Genomic DNA, 19,087 nt, shown 5'->3' on the forward strand with positions numbered 1-19,087 from the left:
AGATAGTCATGATGATGTGATCTCTAATCTAGAACCAGACATCTTGGAATGTGAAGTGAAATGGGCCTTAGAAAGCATCACTACGAACAAAGCTAGTGGAGGTGATGGAATTCCAGTGGAGCTGTTTCAAATCCTGAAAGATGATGCTGTGAAAGTGCTGCACTAAATATGCCAGCAAATTTGGAAAACTCAGCAGTGGCCACAGGACTGGAAAAGGTCAGTTTTCATCCAATTCCAAAGAAAGGCAATGTCAAAGAATGCTCAAACTACCACACAATTGCACTCATCTCACATGCTAGTAAAGTAATGCTCAAAATTCTCCAAGCCAGGCTTCAGCAATACGTGAATCGTGAACTCCCTGATGTTCAAGCTGGTTTTAGAAAAGGAAGAGGCACCAGTGATCAAATTGCCAACATCCGCTAGATCATGGAAAAGCAAGAGAGTTCCAGAAAAACATCTATTTCTGCTTTATTGACTATGCCAAAGCCTTTGACTGTGTGGATCACAATAAACTGTGGAAAATTCTGAGAGAGATGGGAATACAGACCACCTGACCTGCCTCTTGAGAAATCTGTATGCAGGTCAGGAAGCAATAGTTAGAACTCGACATGGAACAACAGACTGGTTCCAAATAGGAAAAGGCGTACGTCAAGGCCGTATACTGTCACCCTGCTTATTTAACTGATATGCAGAGTACATCATGAGAAACGCTGGACTGGAAGAAACACAAGCTGGAATCAAGATTGCAGGGAGAAATATCAATAACCTCAGATATGCAGATGACACCACCCTTATGGCAGAAAGTGAAGAGGAACTAAAAGCCTCTTGATGAAAGTGGAAGAGGAAAGTGAAAAAGTTGGCCTAAAGCTCAGCATTCAGAAAACGAAGATCATGGCATCCGGTCCCATCACTTCATGGGAAATAGATGGGGAAACAATGGAAACAGTGTCAGACTTTATTTTTGGGGACTCCAAAATCACTGCAGATGGCAACTGCAGCCATGAAATTAAAAGACGCTTACTCCTTGGAAGAAAAGTTATGACCAACCTAGATAGCATATTCGAAAGCAGAGACATTACTTTGCCGACTAATGTCCGTCTAGTCAAGGCTATGGTTTTTCCAGTGGTCATGTGTGGATGTGAGAGTTGGACTGTGAAGAAGGCTGAGCACCAAAGAATTGATGCTTTTGAACTGTGGTGTTGGAGAAGACTCTTGAGAGTCCCTTGGACTGCAAGGAGATCCAACCAGTCCATTCTGAAGGAGATCAACCCTGGGATTTCTTTGGAAGGGATGATGCTAAAGCTGAAACTCCAGTACTTTGGCCACCTCATGTGAAGAGTTGACTCATTGGAAAAGACTCTGATGCTGGGAGGGATTGAGGGCAGGAGGAGAAGGGGACGACCGAGGATGAGATGGCTGGATGGCATCACGGACTCAATGGACATGAGTCTGAGTGAACTCCAGGAGATGGTGATGGACAGGGAGGCCTGGCGTGCTATGATTCATGGGGTCGCAAAGAGTTGCACACGACTGAGTGACTGAACTGAACTGAACTGAACTATGATGTTTGCTGGTAGGTCATATATGGCCTTTATTATGTTGAGGTATGTTGCTTCTTTGCTGGCTTTATGGAGATTTCTTATCATAAATGGATGTTGAATTTTATCAAAAGCTTTGTCTGTGTCTATTGAGAGCAGTTGGTAAAAAAATCTGCCTGAAATGCAGGAGATCCTGATTCGATTCCTGGGTTGGGAAGATCCCCTGGAGAAGGGAAAGGCTACTTACTCTAGTATTCTAGCCTGGAGAGTTCTGTGGATTGTATAGTCCATGGGGTTGTGAAGAGTTGGACAGGACTGAGCAACTTTCACATTGAGGGCAGACTTGCTGCCCCACCCCATACCCACAACTGGCTAGGAGCATATCTAGCAGCCACAGGGTGAGACTGCACTGTAAAAACCCAAAGAACATCAGAAGTGACACATCAATGTTCATGGACTCATAGGCTCTAGCTGACGCCAATTCCCCACTCGCCCTGACTGATGTCTAGGTGACATCATTTAGCTGAACCAGACCTGGTGAGGCTGCCGTGACAGGGGCCATACCCTGGATGCTTCCATAGCAGCCAAATGAGCAGCCCTGGCAGCAGGGCTAGAGTGGCCATCTCTAGAGTGAAACAAGGCAGGGACCCATTGGAATCCACCGAGCATCATATCCATGTCTGGAGTGAACAAAGGTGGACCCAGCAGAATCTGCCCAGTATCACTGGCTGTGCACTGCTGCATCTGGAGTGACCCTAGGGAGTCCACTGGCATCTTCTGGGCATTAGCCCTGGTGTGGTGGAGTGTAAGCTACTCTAAAAGTGAAACCAGGTAGTGGATCCATCCACAATCCAGCTGGTCGTCACCTGCCCCCAGCAGGTGGTGGCAGTAGGAACCAGCCAGTGACCTATAGCAGGCCAAAACAACTTCCTGACAAATGGCATTGTGACCTTTTGGACAGAGATTTGAAGGTGGTGCTGGTGTGGATACTGGTAAATTGCTGGTGTCAAATCGGAACATTTAACACCAGCAAATGTGGACATTTGACACCACCAGATTTTGGAGGGTCCCACTGCTAATCCTCAAAAACCCATAGCAGAATTTGGAATTCTAAAGAAGGTGGCTGCTCCATACCACCCATAGTTTCCAAATAGCTGAAGTGCTCTCTGAGTGGAATGCAGATCCACTAAAAGCTATGAAACTGTACAGTGGTGTCCCTTTGGATGGCTGCCCCAGGAACATTCAGCTTATTGCCTCACAGATTGACATGAAGCACAAATCTGTGCAGAGTGTAAATTAGATGGATAACTAGAAACCATGCTTTGAGAAGTTTCAGTGGCAGTAGTGGCACCAGTGTTGCTGAATCCAAGTTCTTACTGTTCACCATTACACAAGACAATAAATCGAGAGAAGAGCTGTTAGGGGAAGGAAGAGCTGCCTTATTTCAAAAGCCAGCAAACCAGGAAGATGGTTGACTAGTATCCCAAAGAACCATCCTGTGGGGGTTGGATGCTTTTTTTTAAAAATAGATCAAAGAGGGAGAGGTGAGGTGGTAAAGTAGAAAAGATGATGAGTTGTTGTAAATATTTCCTAGTTCCAGCTAGACTCCAGAGAGAATATGTTCATTTCTTCTTTTCTGTAGTCATTCACTGGTGTGCCTTGTCAGGATATTTCCTGTGAGCATAAACAAAGGTATTTTAACTTAACACTCAGGCACGGGAGGCAGAGATGTTGGAGATGAGCCATTATGTATACTTTAAGCTATAGGCAATATCCTTTTAGTGATTAACTTGTAGTGAAAGCAGTAAAGCACAAAGGTTAAAGTAGAAGAAATGGATCCACTACGGAGTCAGACCTGGGATAGAGGCAGATGCATTGTCGGGAATTCAAAGCAGCAATTTTTTACAGAGGAGTTGGACGCCCAGCTAGACATGTAAAATACAAGAATGGACACCAGTTAGTCAAACCAGCAAATCTGGGTGTGGTCCAGGACCCAGATGTCTCAATGGTGCTCCCTGGTAGGAGGGGGTGACAGACTGGGGCTGTGTGGCCAATGATGGATTTATTTCCTTTATATTTTAAAATAGGATTTAAAATTCATGTAAAGTCTTCTTTTTCTGTACTTTTCTTAAATTCTGAAACAGACTTGTTTTGTACTGATTCATTTTTGGAGTAAATTTTTCTGGTTGCTGTTGTGGCAAAGGTGGTGTTTTCACCTTTGCCATAATAGAATATGTGCTCACTTGCTGCAGTCATGTCCAACTCTTTTGTGACCCTATGGACTATAGCCTGCCAGGCTCCTCTGTCTGTGGGATTTCCCAGTCAAGAATGCTGGAGTGGGTTGCCATTTCCGCCTCCAGAGGATCTTCCTGACCCAGGGATTGAAGTGTCTTCTGCTTTGGCAGGCAGATTCTTTACCACCACACAAACCTTGGAGGCCAATAATACGATATAAATGTATATAATTAAATTAACAATGCATTAAAGGATCATACACCATGATCAAGTGGGATTTATCCCAGGGTTGCAAAGAGTTCAGAATAGCTGAAAGCTCCCAACATGGAGTCAGAAACAAACACTTGAATGGCACCCAGCAGAGGACAATATGGAGAACAAGAAAATAAAAGGGAGAAGAGAGTATTGGCTTCAGATTTAAACTGACGGAGACATGGGAGGGATGCCTGAGCTGGGAACAGGGCCAGCCCAAATGTTGCTGAGGGTGCAGAGGTGATCACCCTGGGCATAGATGAAGAGCAGGTGGGTGATGTGCCCATGAACATGTGAACTACACACAGTGCCATTAAGTCCAAGAGGAGAACCCCTTTGCTTGTGATCGTGCTGCCTGGACTAGTAGCCTGTGAGCCTGAGGGTGAAGAGGCTGATGCAGAATGCCTTGAAACAGACCATGAGGCCTTCATGAAAAGCCGTCCTGCAGAACGAAAACGGATGATTAAGTGATTAAAACTAGAGTTAAGATTAGAAGAAGCAAAACTAATTTTATTGAAAAAGTTATAACAGAGTAAAATATAAAAGGAAACCAAGAACCAAACAGATATTTCTGCAAAGAACACATGCAGATGGCTAATAAACACATGAAAAGATGCTCAACATCATTCATTATCAGAGAAATGCAAATCAAAACCACAATGAGGTACCATCTCATGCCGGCCAATCAGAATGCCTGCCATCAAAAACTCTAAAAACAATAAAGACTGGAGAGGATTTGGAGAAAAGGGAACTCTCTTACACTGTTGGTGAGAATGCAGACTGGTATAGCCACTGTGGAGAACAGTGTGGAGATTCCTTAAAATACTAGAAATAGAACTGCCATACTACCCAGTAATTCCACTGCTGGGCATACACACTGAGGAAACCAGAATTGAGAGAGACACATGTACCCCAATGTTCATCGCAGCACTATTTACAATAGTTAGGACATGGAAGCAACCTAGATGTCCATTGGCAGACAAATGGATAAGGAAGTTGTGGTGCATATACACAATGGAATATTACTCAGCTTTAAAAAAGAACACATTTGAGTCAGTTCTAATGAGCTGGATGAACCTGGAGCCTATTACACAGAGTGAAGTAAGTCAGAAAGAGAAACACCAATACAGTATATTAATGCATATATATAGAATTTAGAAAGATGGTAACAATGACCCTATATGTAAAACAGCAAAAGAGACACAGACATAAAGAACAGACTTTTGGACTCTATGGGAGAAGGCGAGGGTGGCATGATTTGAGAGAATAGCATTGAAACATGTATATTATCATATGTGAAATAGATCGCCAGTCCAAGTTTGATGCATGAGACAGAGTGCTCAGGGCCATTGCACTGGGACGACCCTGAGGGATGGGATGGGGAGGGAGGTGGGAGGGGGTTTCAGGATGGGGGGACACAAGTACACCTGTGGCTAATTCATGTTGATGTATGGCAAAACCACCACAATATTGTAAAGTAATTAGCCTCCAATTAAAATAAATTAATTAAAATAAAACAAAATGTTTACAAATATGGGGGGGGGGAGGAAAGGAGGTTCTACTGAGAGTTCCCTGACTACCCCTCCTCTACTTGTACAGGGCACCTAGATCATTCTTTCTGGCAAGCCATTGCTTCAGACCTCTTTGATTCAGATGCTGTGGTCGTGACAACCCAAGACCCCTGGGTCCACTGTGGGCACAGATGTCCTTGTAGTTAGGACCATAGGGCACCTGCTCGTCAGAAAGGTGACAGCAAATCCACAAGAAACACCATTCCAGGGTGGGCCACAGCGAGTCTTTGCTGGCTCCCCAGGCATCCGTGCCCATTCAGGGACAGAGGACCCAGCAGGGCCTCTCTGTGTCTCCAATGTCACCAACGCTAGTCCACTTGTCAATATCCCACAGCCCTCCTCACCATCCCTATACAACAGCCACCTCTGCTCAGGCCAACTGCACCCTCATCAGCGTACCTCCATGGTCACTTCTGCTGATTTTGCAGTCAGCCGGCAGGTGGCAGCCAAGCTTGCATGGGAGTAACCACCGCTTTAAGTCCCTCCTCCCCCCACCCCCCAAATGAACGTCCTGCCCAGCGTGGCGAACAACAAATCCATCTAAGTGGTTGGCCTTGAGGAGGTGGTGCCAAACCTGCTGGAGACGCAAGCGGGCAGGTTGTGGTGCTGTCCTGGGTGCCCTACTTATGTGAACACTCTATGATGGACTTCTTGTGTCGCTGGTGGGAGGAGAAGGGCGGCGCCATCATGTATGAGGACTGCATGGCGTCCAACCAGAAGGCACTCAACTTGGAGCAGCACCCGAAGACCGCCTTCCGTAAAGCCGTCTGTATTGTTTCACCCTGATTCCTTTCTTCAGGGGTCCCCAGCCTCCAGGCTATGGACAGGCACCTATTCCTGGCAAGGTAGGAACCCACGCTGCATAGCAGCGGGTAAGCAGCCACAGGAAATCTAAGCTTCTTCGCCTCCATTTACAGCCACACCCTTCTCTCTCCCCTATCTCTCTAATTATAGCCTGAGCTCCGCCTTCTATCAGATCAGTGGGGACATAATAAATATAATATGTAATGGGCTTTCTCGGAGAAGGCAATGGCATCCCATTCCAGTACTCTTGCCTAGAAAATCCCATGGATGGAGGAGTCTGGTGGACTGCAGTCCCTGGGGTCGCAGAGTCGGACACAACTGAGCGACTTCCCTTTCACTTTTTGCTTTCATACATTGGAGAAGGAAATGGCAACCCACTCCGGTGTTCTTGCCTGGAGAATCCCAGGGACGTGGGAGCCTGGTGGGCTTCCGTCGATGGGGTCGCACAGAGTCAGACACGACTGAAGCGACTTAGCAGCAGCAGCAGCAGCAATGTGCTTTCTGCTTGAATAACCCCACCCCCCCATGAAAAAATTTTCTTGCATGAAACCAAGCCCTGGTGCCAAAAACGTTGGTGACCACTGCTTTTCAATCCATTTTTCTCAATTTTGAGAAAGAAACTGTCTTGCTCTTCTGGAATGGGTGTATTTATGCCATGTGTTTGCAAAAAGTATCTCATTGTCATAAGTGGCATTTTAGCTGCATTAATACCCCAACAGAAAAAAGTAGTCTTAGAACTCAGTCTCCTCTCTACTGTGGGAGCGATTTCCCTCTCCTTTCTGAATGCCTCTTCAGATATATCAATAAGTGGCATAGTCTCAGAAGTATTTGGGGATCCTGGGCCATAACCATGCTATAATGCTCCTAGTTATTTGCTGAGTGGCAGCTGGAAGCTGAAATTGATGAATATAAAGATAACCTTCATGTTTTTGTGTCCAGTCTCCAAATTTCCCATTTTTAAATACAAGGAGGTTGGCCAAACAGTGTGCATTGCATATTCCTGTTTGTAAATCCTGCATCTTAGGGACAGACTACGAATCTTCCAATCCTTCGTCTGCCTGCCTGCAGCCCCAGGGACCTCTACTGAGAGTAGCTCTTTGGATGAGAGGCAGGACACCACAGTTGGCAAGGTGCATGTTTTTTAGTCTGAGTTCTGAGTTGGAAGGGGATATGAGTTAGTGAACTCTTAGAATACTTGTTGTTCTTCAGTTGCTACGTTGTGCTGACTCTTTGTGATCTCATGGACTACAGCACACTAGGTTTCCCTTTCCTTCACTATCTCCTGGAGTTTGCTCAAACTCATGTCCATTGGGTCATTGATGCCATCCAGCCATCTTATCCTCTGTCTCCCCCTTCTCCTCCTGCCTTCTATCTTTCCCAGCATCAGGGTCTTTTCCAATGAGTCGATTCTTCGCATCACATGGCCAAAGTTTTGCAGCTTCAGCATCAGTCCTTCCAAAGACTATTCAGCGTTGATTTCCTTTAGGATTGTCTGGCTTCATCTCCTTGCTATCTAAGTAACTCTCAAGAGTCTCCTCCAGCACCACAATTTGAAGTCATCAGTTCTTCAGTGTTCAGCCTTCTTCCAACTCTTCCATCCATACATGACTACTGGAAAAACCATAGCTTTGACTAGAAGGAGATTTGCTAGCAAAGTGATGTCTTTGCTGTCTAGGTTTGTCATAGCTTTCCTTCCAAGGAGCAAGCATCTTTTAATTTCATGGCTACAGTCACCATCTGCAGTGATTTTGGAGCCCAAGAAAATAAAGTCTGTCACTGCTTCCACTTTTTCCCCTTCTATTTACCATGAAATGATAGGACCAGATGCTGTGATCTTAGTTTTTTGAATGTTGAGCTTCAAGTCAGGTTTTTCACTTTCTTCTTTCACCCTCCTCAAGAGACTCTTTAGTTCATCTTCACTTTCTGCCATTAGAGTGGTATCATCTGCATATCTGAAGTTGTTGATATTTCTCCTGGCAATCTTGATTCTAGCTCATAATTCATCTAGCTGGCATTTTGCGTGACGTATTCTGCATATAAGTTAAATAAGCAGGGTGACAATATATAGCATTGTACACCTTTCCCAATTTTGAATGAGTCTGTTATTCCATGTCCAATTTTAACTGTTGCTTCTTGACTCACATACAGGTTTGGCAGGAAACAGGTAAAGTGATCTGGTACTCCTGTCTCCTTAAGAATTTTCCACAGTTTGTTGTGATCTGCACCATCAAAGGCTTTAGCATAGTCAGTGAAGCAGAAGTAGATGTTTTTCTGGAACTCCCTGGCTTTCTCTGGGATCCCATGAATCTTGACAATTTGATCTCTGGTTCCTCTGCCTCTTCTAAACCCAGCTTGTACATCTGGAAGTTCTCAGTTCACGTATTGCTGAAACCTAGCTTGAAGGATTTTGAGCATAACCTTGCTAGCATGTGAAATGAGTTCAAATGTATGGTAGTTTGAACATTTTTTGGCATTGCTCTTCTTTGGGATTGAAATGAAAACTGACAGCTTCCAAGGTTTAAACAAGGAAAGACATGATAAAATTTGCCTTTTCTAAGGTAATTCTGACAGCAGAGAATGAATTAGCTTTCAAGGAAGTCAAAAGTAGATATGGAGGGAGAATTAGGTGATAGAGAAATAGCATTGGGTCTCACTCCATGGCAGTTTCAGAGGGGATGGAGAAAAGTGAGTAGTGAAAGTGAAGTCGCTCAGTTGTGTCCAACCCTTAGTGACCCCATGGACTGCAGCCTACCAGGCTCCTCCTTCCATGGGATTTTCCAGGCAAGAGTACTGGAGTGGGTTGCCATTTTCTTCTCTGGCCTGAAAAAATATGGAATGCTTCACGAATTTGCGTGTCATCCTTGCGCAGGGGCCATTCTAATCTTCTCTGTATCATTCCAATTTTAGTATATGTGCTGCCGAAGTGAGTAGAGTAGAGAGATATTTAGAAGATAAAGGAGATCAGTCCTGGGTGTTCACTGGAAGGACTGATGTTGAAGCTGAAATTCCAATACTTTGGCCACCTGATGTGAAGAGCTGACATTTGAAAAGACCCTGATGCTGGGAAAGATTGAGGGCAGGAGGAGAAGGGGACGACGGAGGATGAGATGGTTGGATGGCATCACCGACTCAATGGACATGAGTTTGGGTAAACTCTGGGAGTTGGTGATGGACAGAGAAGCCTGACATGCTGCAGTCCATGGGGTTGCAAAGAGTCGGACACGAATGAGCAACTGAACTGAAGATCAGAGAGAACTGATCAAGAGGTAGGAAAGTATACCTCACTCAGAGGGTTGTTATGCAGCTTAAATAATTTAATAAAAATACAGTGCTCACAACAGTGCTTGATATAGACCATGTTTCTTTAGTTTTAAGAAGCACATTTTCTCCCCATATTTTAATATTTCTGAAGTCAGGACAAATCTTACCTATCAGTGATGTACTGTTATTTACTTGGTGGCACTTCTGTTTTCTTTGTGGTATGTAAAATATTGGTGTGTCAAAATCAATGGCATCTTAGATTGAATGAAATATAGTAATTTTTGCTGCTAACAATATTATTTATTATTATTACTAATATTCTGAAAAAATCTAGGAGGAGCTAAGCTCAGGCACATAGATATATAACGAATACAAAACTGCCTAAAATAAGGGATATAATGGAGTGACAGAGTGTACAGAGAAGGTACAATCAATGAACATATACTTACCAGTTGGGAAAAACTGACTTTCATTATGGGAGTGCTTCTTAGAAGTGAGGTAGAATCCTGTCCATTCCTTTCCATTCCTTTTCTGTCCATTAGCTTTCCACAGGGCTTGGTACAGAGTAAAACTGAGTGTAAAAACATTATTTAAAAATTATAAAAAAGAGCTGAGTGTGAAAGTGGGAAGAGTTGACTATGAAAGACTTTACTTCTTTTGGGAGTTAATCAGTTCACCTGTACTTGTGGACACACAGCAACCTAAGCAGTTTGATGATAGAGTGCTTCTTGTAAAGATTGAATATCTCTTAATCCCAGAAGATTAACCCCGTCTTCCTTGCAGCTTCCTTTACACACTAAGCATAACTATAGTTTCTTAACAAGAATTTAATCCTCACAATCAGTAAAGTAACTGACTGTATGACCAATTTCACTTTGATGAAAATATAAGGTCACACATAATTATTCTTATCAAATATGAACCTGCATCTGCATGACTCCAAAATGTTTCTCCTATACCATGCTGTATCTTAAAATGCCAGTTCTTTAGTTAAAGGGTAAAATTCGATCTGTTTTTGACCATCCTTAAAGCTTTTCAATTACTCAACCAGTATTTTTTGGTTGCTTATATGCCAGGCATTATGTAGGGAGCAGGAGATGAAAGAATAAACTAAATAGAACAAGGATCTTGTTCTTATGGAATTTATAATCCAGAAGGAGAAGATAATGGCATCCCACTCCAGTACTCTTGCCTGGAAAATCCCATGGGCGGAAGACCCTGTGAGCTACAGTCCATGGGGTCGCTAAGAGTCGGACACGGCTGAGCGACTTCACTTTCACTTCTCACTTTCATGCATTGGAGAAGGAAATGGCAACCCACTCCAGTGTTCTTGCCTTGAGAATCCCAGGGACGGGGGAGCCTGGTGGGCTGCCGTCTATAGGGTCGCACAGAGTTGGACACGACTGAAGTGACTTAGCAGCAGCAGGAGAAGATAGAGGAGACATAAAAGAGGTGAGTTCGATCCCTGGGTCAGGAAGAGCCCCTGGAAGAGGGCATAGAAACCCACTCCAGTATTCTTGCCTGGAGAATCCCACGGACAGAAAAGCATAGTGGGCTACGGTCTATAGGGTCACAAAGAATTGGACATGACTGAGGTGACTTAGCACACATGCACAGGAGAAGATAAACTATGTGATGTTAATTGCACAAATAAAATAATTGAAAATTATGAGAAGTAATAGGAAGGAAAAACAAAATTCTTTGATAGAGGAAAACAGAGGACACATAATTAGATGGGACAACTCAAGATAGCCTTTCTAAGAAGATGGCAAGATAGGGGCATAGAGTAGGAATACAGAGATTTTAATGCAGGCAGATCTCCAACTGGGGAAGTAAAATCAGAAACCAGGAGAGCAATTTAAAGGGCATCGCACTACACTGGAGAACCTGACAATCACTACTTTAGCCAACTGATCAAACTTAACATCACAACATAAAAAATCATTTGTTCCCTGTTGTGATACATTAGAAAGGACACAAAATTGATTATGTGCTGTTCTTGCCAAAACCCCATAAACCCAGTATATTCATGAGAAAACATTAGACAAACTCAAACTGAGAAACATTCTACAAAATAACTGGCCTTTTTTTCTTCAAAAATGTCAATGTCATGAAATAAAGACAGTTTCGGAAATATTCCAGATTAAAGGAGAATAAGGAGATATGACAACTAAATGTGAATATGATACTAGATTGGATCCTATACTGGGAAAATAACCGTGAATGACATTATTGGGACAATTGGTGGAATTTGAATATGGACTCTATATTAGATAATAGTATTTTATCAATGATAAATTTATTCATTTTGATAATTCTGTGTAACTTGTAATGTGTGTGTGTATGCACGTGCTCAGTCATGTGCAACTCTTTTGACCCCATGGACTCTAGCCCACCAGGCTCCTCTGTCCATGAGATTTTCCAGGCAAGAATACTGGAGTGGGTTGCCATTTCCTACTCCAGGGGATCTTCCTGACCCAGGGATCAAACCCACATCTCCTACATTAGCAGACAGATTCTTTACCATTAGCGCCACCTGGGAAGCCCAATAAGTAGTAATAGAAGAGTATGATATTGCTCTTTATGAAGCATGCAATGAAATATTTATAGATATAGAGGTCAGTTCAGTTCAGTTGCTCAGTCGTGTCTGACTCTTTGTGACCCCATGGACTGCAGCATGTCAGGCCTCCCTGCCCATCACCAACTCCCCGAGTTTACCCAAACTCATGTCCATTGAGTCTGTGACACCATGCAATCATCTCGTCTTCTGTCGTCCCCTTCTTCTCCTGCCTTCAATCTTTCCCAGCATCAAGGTCTTTTCAAATGAGTCAATTCTTTCCATCAGGTGGCCAAAGTACTGGAGTTTCAGCTTCAATGTCAGTCCTTCCAATTAACTCTCAGGACTGATCTCCTTTAAGATGGACTGGTTGGATCTTGCAGTCCAAGGGACTCTCAAGAGTCTTCTCCAACACCACAGTTCGAAAGCATCAGTTCTTCGGCACTCAGCTTTCTTTATAGTCCAACTCTCATATACCATACATGACTACTGGAAAAACCATAGTCTTGGCTAGATGGACCTTTGTTGGCAAAGTAATGTCTCTGCTTTTTAATATGCTGTCTAAGTTGGCCATACCTTTCCTGCCAAAGAATAAGTGTCTTTTAATTTTATGGCTGCAGTTACCCTCTACAGTGATTTTGGAGCCCCCCCCAAAAAAAGTCTGCCACTGTTTCCCCTGTTTCCCCATCTATTTGCCATGAAGTGATGGGACCAGATGCCATGATCTTTGTTTTCTGAATGTTGAGCTTTAAGCCAACTTTTTCACTCTTCTCTTTCACTTTCATCAGAGGCTCTTTAATTCTTCTTCACTTTCTGCCATAAAGTTGGTGTCACCTGCATATCTGAGAGTATTGATATTTCTCCCAACAATCTTGATTCCAGCGTGTGCTTCATCCAGCCCAGCATTTCTCATGATGTACTCTGGATATAAGTTAAATAAGCAGGGTGACAATATACAGCCTTTACCTGGGGCCAAACTGTGGTGGAAGTAAGGAAGATAATGGTGACCTCCTTCAAAAGGTCCCATGCATATACTGCTACACTCAGTGCCCCCAACCCTGCAGCAGGCCACCACCAACCCACACCTCTGCTGGAGAGAGGTACAGTGTGGCAAATGTTTATAATTGATAACTCTGAATACCCAGTATGTTCTCTTCTTGGAAGTTATTGAAAATTTTAAGTTATTTCAAAGTAAAAATGTAAAAACAAAACAGTTAAATAAAAGTAGAGTAGGGAGGTTGTGCTTGAGTAGTTTGTGATAGTGTTGTGGCAACAGCATGGGAGTGGGGCAATGGAAAGGTAGAATTTGATCCATTTGGGGCACCATTTAAAAGTAAAATGGGCAGAAATGGTTGATGGTGTAGATATCATAGATAATATAGAAGGAATTGAGTAATTGGTATTGAAAGAGGCAGTAATGGCATAGAGTTCACATTTATAAAGTCATTTATGTGTTTTTCGACCATGGCCAAGTAACTGAACCTCCAAGACTCAGTTTCTAATGTATAAATTGGGGATAATGCTATGTATTCATGGAGATGTGACAAGATTAAAATTACATTGGCAAAACATTTGTATGTTAGTATTCATTGAGTCTGGGGATGCTGCAAGGAAAAGGCTTCAACATTTTGCCATTAAGTGTGACATTTGCTGTAAATTTTTTGTTGATTTATCAGATTAAAGAAGTTTCTTTCCATTTCTAGTTTGCTAATGGTTTTAATTAGAAATGGCTATTGCATGAAAAGCATTTGATAAAATTCACCAATTGAAATGATAATATGAATTTTATCTTTAATGCTATTATTTTGAATTATATTGATTTTTCAAATATTAAAGCTTGCATTCTTGAAAGGAATCCAACATAGTTACAACATATTATTCTTTTCATATACTGTTGGATTTGGTTAAGTAATGTTTTGTTTAAATATTTTACATGTATGTTTGTTAGAGGTATTGGCCTGTAAAGCCTTTTTATGTTCTGGTCAAATTTTGGTGTGAATGAAATTCTGATCTCAGAATACAGTTTTATTCTATGGATTCAGTTGTATAAAGATGATGTTATATCTTTGTTCAGTGTTTGGTAGAAAGTGATAGTAAAGTCATCAATGCCTTCCTTTTTAAAAAATTTATATTTTGAAGTATAGTTGATTTATAATGTGTTAGTTTTCAGTATACAGCAAAGTGATTCAGTTACATATCTATGTATCTCTATCTCAGATTCTTTTCCCACATAGGTTATTATAAAATATTGAGTATAGTTCCCTGTGCTATACAGTAGGTCTTTATTAGTTACCCATTTTATATATAATAGTGTATATGTGTCAATCCCAATCTCCCAATTTATCCCTCCTCCCACCTTTCCCTTTTGGTAACTATAGGTTTGTTTTCTGTTTGTGAGTCTATTTTGTAAATAACTTCATTTGAACTTTATTTTTTTTTTAGATTCCACATATAAGTGAAATCATATGATATTTATCTTTGTCTCTAACTGATTTCATTTACTATGATAATCTCTAGGTCTATCCATGTGGCTGCAAATGGTATTATTTTATTCTCTTTTATGGCTGAGTAATATCTTCTCACTCTATCCATTCATCTGTTGATGGACACATAGGGTTGCTTCCATATCTTGGCTATTGTAAATAGTGCTGCAGTGAACATTGAGGTGCATGTATCTTTTCAAATTATGATTTTCTTCAGATATATGCCTAGGAGTGGGATTGCAGGATTGTATGGTAGCTCTATTTTTAGTTTTTTTTTTTTTTTTTGTGGAACTTCCATACTGTTCTCCATAGTAGGTAGCACCAATTTACATTCCCACTAACAGGGTAGGAGGGGTCCCTTATCCACATCCTCTCCATCATTTATAGTTTGTAGACTTTTTGATGATGGCCATTCTGACTGGTGTGAGTTGATACCTCATGGTAGCTTTGATTTGCATTTCTTTATTAATTAGTGATATTGAGCATCTTTTCATGTGCCTTTTGGTTATCTGTATGTCTTTGCAGAAATGTCCATTTGGGTCTTCTGCCCATTTTTTATTGTGTTTTCTGTTTTTGAGTTTTATGAGCTGCTAGTATATTTTGGAGATTAATCCCCTGTTGGTTGCATCATTTGCAAATATTTTCTCCCATTCAGTAGGTTGTTTTCCTTTGCTGTGCAAAAGTTTTTTAAGTTTAATTAGGTCCCTTTTGTTTATTTTTGTTTTTATTTCCATTACTCTAGGATGTGGATCCAAAAGTATATTGCAGTGATTTATGACAAAATGTTCTACCTATGTTTTCCTGTAAGAGTTTTATAGTATCTGGTCTTACATTTAGGTCTTTAATCCATTTTGAGTTTGTTTTTTGCATAACATTTTGCATTACAGAATGTTCTAATTTCATTCTTTTACATCCTGTCCAATTTTCCCAGCACCGCTTATTGAAGAGACTGTCTTTTCTTTATGGTATATTTTTGCCTTCATTGTATAACTTTTCAAATTTTTTTAAATTGAGATATAATTAATACATAATTTAAAGTGCATGATGCAGTGATTTTATACATGAATATATTGTGAAATGGTTCCCAACGTAATATTCATTAACATATCCTTCACCTCACAAAATTACCATTTTGTTGTTTTGTTATTATGGTGGGAACATTAAAGCTTCCTTTCAGAGCAACTTTCAAGTGTACAATACAGTATTGTTAACTATAGACACTATGCTATACCTTAGATCTCAAAACTTTCTATAACTGAATCTTTACCCTTTGACAAACATCTCCTCAGTTCCCCTTCCTTAAGTTCCAGGCAAACACCATTCTACTATCTGTTTTTCTCAGTGCAATGATTTAGATAACACATATAATCGTGTGTGTGTGTGTGTGTGTGTGTGTGTGTGTGTGTGTGTGTGTGTGTGTGTGCTCAGTATTGTCCGACTCTTTTGCAACCCCGTAGACTGTAGCCCATCAGGCTCTTCTGTTCATGGAATTATCTAGGCAAGAATACTGAAGTGGGTTGCCATTTCCTACTCCAGGGAATCTTCCCGACCCCGGTATCAAACCCTTGTCTCCTGCATTTGCAGGTGGATTCTTTACCACTGAGTCAAACGAAGTCATCCATATATCACATCATATAGCATTTGTCTTTCTCTGTCTGACTTATTTTACTTAGCTGATGTCTTTAAGGTCCACTCATGTTGTCACAAATGGCAGAATTTCCTTCATTTTTAGGCTGAATAATATCCCATTTTACATATATATCATATATTCTTTATCCATTCATCTGTCGATGAAAACTTCGGTAGTTTCCATGTCTTAACTGTTGTGACCAGTGCTGCAAATGAACATGGGAATGCAGGTGTCTCTCCAAGAGTAATTTAATTTCCATTGGATATATGCAGAAATGAGATTGCTGGATCATATGGTAGTTCCATTTTTAAGTTTTTGAGGAACCTCCATACTATCTTCCATAGTGGCAAAGCAATTTACATTCCCACCAACAGTGCACAAAGCTTCATTTTTCTCCACATCCATGCCAACATTTGTCTCTCTTGTCTTTTTTGATATACTAACAGATAGAGGTGATATCTTCTTGTGGTTTTGATTTGCATTTCCTTAATGATTAGAGGTGCTGAACATCTCTTCATGTACCTTTTGGCCATTTGTGTATTTTCTTTGGAGAAATGTCTATTGAAATCCTCTGTCTATTTTTTAATTTGATTTTTTTTTTTTTTGCTATTGAGTTGTATGGGTTCCTTATATATTTTGGACATTAATTCCATGTCAGATACACAATTTGTAAATATTTTCTGCCATTGTGCAATTTGCCTTTTTATTTTGTTGAATATTTCTTTTCATGTGTATAAGCTTTTTAATTTGGTGGAACCCCACTTTTTCATTTTTGCTTTTGTTGCTTTGTGGTTTTGGTGACATTTCAAAAATAAAAAGTCATTGCCAAGACTAATGTAAATAAGGTTTTAACCTTTATTTTTTTTCTAGGAGTTTATCAGTTTCAAGCCTTATATAAATCCTTAATCTATTTTGAGTTATTTTTTGTAAGTGGTATAAGTTAGTGACTCAGTTTTTCTGCATGTGGTTGAACTTTGTGGAGAGACTGAGCCTGGTCTTTCCTACTTTGCCATCTTGATGACATCCTTAAAAGGGTTTTAAGATATAGAATCAATTTCTTTAATATTGTGTACTGTTCTGATTTTTTATTTTGATTTGAATCATTTTGATAGCTTGAACCTTGCTAGAAATTTGTACCATTTAATTATATTTTCAAATTAACAACATGAAATTTTTGTAGTATCTTAATGATATTTTCAACATCTGTAGGACCTGTAGCTTACATCCCTTTTTAAATTTCACGTTATTTATGCTTTCTGTTTTTTCTTCATTGGTCCTTCTAGAGGTTTATCAACCTTCTTATTTTTTCAAAGAAACAATGTTTGTTTTTTTTGATCCCCTTCATTGTATATTGTTTTCTGTTTTATTTATTTCTGGCCTTCTAATTTAATTTTTTCTACTTTCTTTGGGCTTAATTGGCTTTTCTTATTTTAGCTTAGTAAGATGATGCTTAGCACAGTGATTTCCAACTTTCCTTCTTTGTTAATGTATGTTTTTAGGGTCACAAATGTTCCTCTAAGCATAACTTTAGCTGTAGTCCACAAGTTTTTGTATTTATTATTTTCAGTATTATTTAGTTTGAAATATTATCTAATTTTTAATGTGATTTTCCCATAGAATCAGGGTTATTTGAAAATGTATTTCTTCCCCTACCCCATTTTAACAGCTTTATTGAAGCTAAATTGGTATATAATAAATTACATATGTACAATTTGGTATATTTCAGAATACTTATATACCCATGGTTAAGATAATAAACAATAATAAATATAATGAACATGTTATATCTCCCAAAGTTTCCTCCTATCATCTCCTTCCTCCAAAACCTAAAACTAAGTGTATTTCTTATTTTTCAAATGATGGAGGTTTCCTAATGTCATTTAATTATTTATTTCTTGCTTAATTACATTATGGTCAGAGAGCATACTCTATAGAATTTTCAGTTCCTTGAAACTTGTTGAGACTTGCTTCTCAGTCTATAAAAGAGGTCAGGAAATTATGGTCCACATGCCAGGAATTGCTTATTAGACTATTTTTGTATGATCCTAAATCTAAAGATGTTTTTTTACATATTTACAAGGTGGTTTAAAAGAAAAATATGTGATGATGATCTCATGAGGCTCACCAAGCCTGAAGTGCTGCTGCTGCTAAGTCACTTCAGTCGTGTCCGACTCTGTGCAACCCCAGAGATGGCAGCCCACCAGGCTCCGCTGTCCCTGGGATTCTCTAGGCAAGAAAACTGGAGTGGGTTGCCATTTCCTTCTCCAATGCATGAATGTGAAAAGTGAAAGTGAAGTCGCTCAGCTATGTCAGACTCTTTGCGAGCCCATGGACTGCAGCCCACCAGGCTCCTCCACCCATGTGATTTTCCAGGCAAGAGTACTGGAGTGGGGTGCCATTGCCTTCTCCGACCTCATACTTTAGCCACTAGATAATGTCTCTCAGTGTGGGATCCAATGCTCACTGGAATCAGAAATATTTATTATCAAACCCTTTACAGAAAGTTTGCTGACCTCTGGCCTAAAATACATTCAGTGTATGCAAATATTCCATGTGTTTATGAAAAGAATATATATTCTGTAGTTGTTGAGTATAGTGTTCCACATATGTCAGTTAGGTTCAATTTGTTAATGTTATTCAGATGTGATGTATCCTTACTGATGTTTTTTTTTTTTCTTCCATTCCATCAGTTACTGAGAAAGATGTATTAAAATATCCCAGTAAGATCTTTTATTTGTCTCTCATTGTGGTTTTGT

General features: G+C 40.4%; 1 protein-coding gene, 1 non-coding gene and 1 pseudogene across 3 annotated transcripts in view; 2 read left to right on the forward strand and 1 right to left on the reverse strand.

The window, feature by feature from the left end:
• Positions 1-19,087, forward strand: part of GABRA3 (gamma-aminobutyric acid type A receptor subunit alpha3) — a 243,706-nt gene that overhangs the window by 29,553 nt on the left and 195,066 nt on the right. The window lies entirely within an intron of this gene.
• LOC121818341 (transcriptional repressor p66-alpha-like) lies at positions 5,559-6,437 on the forward strand (annotated as a pseudogene).
• On the reverse strand, positions 9,225-9,331 carry LOC114111868 (U6 spliceosomal RNA). Its single transcript, XR_003587600.1, has one exon. It is a non-coding gene; the product is annotated as a U6 spliceosomal RNA (small nuclear RNA).

Source organism: Ovis aries, chromosome X (genome assembly GCF_016772045.2).
Source record: "Ovis aries strain OAR_USU_Benz2616 breed Rambouillet chromosome X, ARS-UI_Ramb_v3.0, whole genome shotgun sequence".
In the NCBI taxonomy this organism is placed as follows: Eukaryota; Metazoa; Chordata; class Mammalia; order Artiodactyla; family Bovidae; genus Ovis; species Ovis aries.